The sequence below is a fragment of the Phalaenopsis equestris genome, unplaced genomic scaffold, assembly GCF_001263595.1.
Source record: "Phalaenopsis equestris unplaced genomic scaffold, ASM126359v1 Scaffold000099, whole genome shotgun sequence".
NCBI classification, from domain to species: domain Eukaryota; kingdom Viridiplantae; phylum Streptophyta; class Magnoliopsida; order Asparagales; family Orchidaceae; genus Phalaenopsis; species Phalaenopsis equestris.
The window spans coordinates 795,415-798,436 of NW_018164541.1; positions in this window are offsets into that span (position 1 = coordinate 795,415).

The following is a 3,022-nucleotide window of genomic DNA, read 5'->3' on the forward strand; positions in this document are numbered from 1 at the left end:
TATGGGGCATGTTAAAGTTGATTAGAGCGACACCGGTTAGGATCCTACGGTTCCCTCATTCTGGTATCATTATTTTTTATTGGATTCACTTAGCCCAAATGAATTTACTAAACTAAACTTAATGAGTTCCATACTATCATTTAGACCATGGGAAACCTCGTTAGCAACCGTAGGTTACCTCCTCCGACGGATTCCCGATCATTCGATAGAGACGTCTTAATTTAATTGCATTTGTGGTTTTGTGATGTTTGTGATTAAATTTTGAGTTGTTTTATATTTTGAATATTGTGAAGGTGAATTTTATCTTGGTTAATTTTAGTTTTGGTTTGATAGCTATCCTAGCAGTTTTGGTTTTCATGCAGGGTGACATCGTTGTTCAAGATGCAAGTTTTGTAAGCATAAAGATACATTGTGGAAAGTATAAGAAAATATTGTATTATAAACTGTAAAAGCGTACCTAGCGAGTCTTCTCATTCTACCTCCTGAAAAGTCTGTACTTGCAAGGCATGTATATAATTTTGCAAGGAACTTAAATTACGTGGGTAGAAGAATGTTTAGCTACCAAACCTCAGGCTATGATTTTATTGACTCTTGGAAGATCCTATTGGATAATTTTAGAACAAAATTTGACAAGTTTAATTTGTCCTTCAAAATATCCAAATGATTTCAAAGTGCTTGGGGTATGACCCTGAACTATTTTGAAGATCTCTTGAATTATTTTGAGTTCATTTCTGAACTTATCATATTGTTCCATTACCCATCTGAGTTTAGAGTGTAGCTACCCTATTACTCAGTGAAACTTAATAATTTAATTATCATTTGGATAGTATACTCGATTAGTCAATTGATCTTTCATTTACGAGTTATGTGAGTGGGTGCCCCTAAGGCAAGTTTAGGTTATTTAAGATTGTGGGTGCCCAAAATTAAGGTCGGGCTTGTAGTGTTCAAAGATATTAATCACCCATTATGTTATTTTCTAAATCTGATCAATTGATTTTTGATATCAAGCCTATGTCATTACTAAGCCCTTAACAATCATGATAGGTAAAATGGTGATTATCAAGACTTTGATTTAACTGATATGTATTCTTATCCAATGGTTAAACCATCCTCAAATTTGGGCTTAAGAAAAGTAAATTTCCATCTTTCCAACTTAAGCCCATCACATAAGAATTTTTTGATGTTAGTTGACTTCCAAGTCATGATGATTAGGAGATTTATAATCTTGTTAACATTGCGCAAAGGTGGTGAGTGGGTTTTTACCTTTTAATCACATTATATTTTAATCACCCAAACATGCTTATTAAAATTAAAATTACCCATTTTCGCTTGGTTAATCCTAAATTTTGATTAAGGCACCAATCTAAAATGACTATTTTTCCCTTGGGGCACTTCACCTCATAACTCATTAGACAGAACTAAAATGACCTTGAGGGTTTAAATTATCGTATTCATGAGGTAATTACAATGTTTAGAAGAGAATATATGGATCTCTCAAAATTTTAAGTTAATTTAGATGATTATATAAATTTAAGAGATAGGATTTTAAAAGGTTAATTTATTTAATTATCTAAAATAAATTTTGTGTTTATGAAAAAATTATTAGAGGTATCTTAAGGTCAGAGAAACACCTAGACAAGATTTCATGATTTTTTGAATTAAATTATCATCATTATTATTATTATTATTATTATTATTTAATTTTAATCAATTTTCAATGATTAAATTAAATAGAAAATAATGTTTTAATTTCAAAAAAAAATCATTTTTCATATTTTTAATAGACTCTTCTAAATTCAAAAAACTCAGAGAACCATGTTTTGTACTTTTGTGATTTTTAATTAATTTATTATAATTAGCTTAATAAGAAAAAATGAAAAATTCATTTTTAAACTTTTAAAATTTATATTTTAACTTAAAAAGATTAGAGAAAATATTCTAATGCATTTTAAGTGATAAGCAGACATTTCCACTCATTTTAAACTATTTTTGTATTTCTTGAAATTTTTTATTATTTTAATTATTTTTAATTCAAAAAACATTTAAAAATGAAATATTTTCACAAAAAATGGATTTTATTTTTATTAAGTGCTCTTGATCATAAGGAACTCAGAGAAGCAATTTTCATAATTTTTTTAAGCATTTAATATAATTATTTTTATACAAAAATACAAGGTGTCCTTAAAAATCTATTTTAGTGCTTAGACTAAGTCAAATAATTTTGATATTTTTACAGTGAATAAAAATTTTTTTTATGAATAATATGAGATTGATTTTGTTGATTTTTTATAAGTATATAATTTACAAAAAGTAACACAAAATATTCATATTTAATTAAATATAGAAATTTATAGAATAATCCAAAGCATCATGATATTTTTCCTAGATTTATCTCACCACAGGAAACCTCCTAAAATTAATTCCATAATTTTCCAATGATATTTTGACTTATATAATTAAAATAACCAAAATGGTCACCTTAGCTTGAAAATTAGGGCTAGAAGCATAGAGGTGTCCTTTGACCTAGGAAAAATCAAAAGACATGACCTCTATCATGAGGAATGAACCCTCAAAATTTCAAGCCATGGTGAGTAATATTTAGTCATGGAGGATTGAAAAACCATAGAGGGTATTTAATTCATTAAAAATTAGGGAATAAGAAAATAATTTTTATTTTTCTGTTCACTGAGCAAGAGGGTATTTTTATTTTATTTTTGAGATTTCTCTAAAGAAAGATATGGATTTTTGAATTTTAGGTATTTAAAATAACTTAGAAAATCCCTATTTTTCGACTTATCCATTTGGCGCCAACTCATCCAACGACGACTCCTAAATCACACGCGGCGCACTCTCATTCAATGTTGCAATCCACCTCAGCTACCACGCGACCCGCAGTTCACGCACCATCTATCATCCGACTTGATCTCCTCCATTGGTTGGATAAACGCAAGGTCAGATGGCTCTTTGTTATCGTCCCCAAGTGATCGGAGTTGCTTAGGTGGAGGTCTTAAGAGCTCTAAAG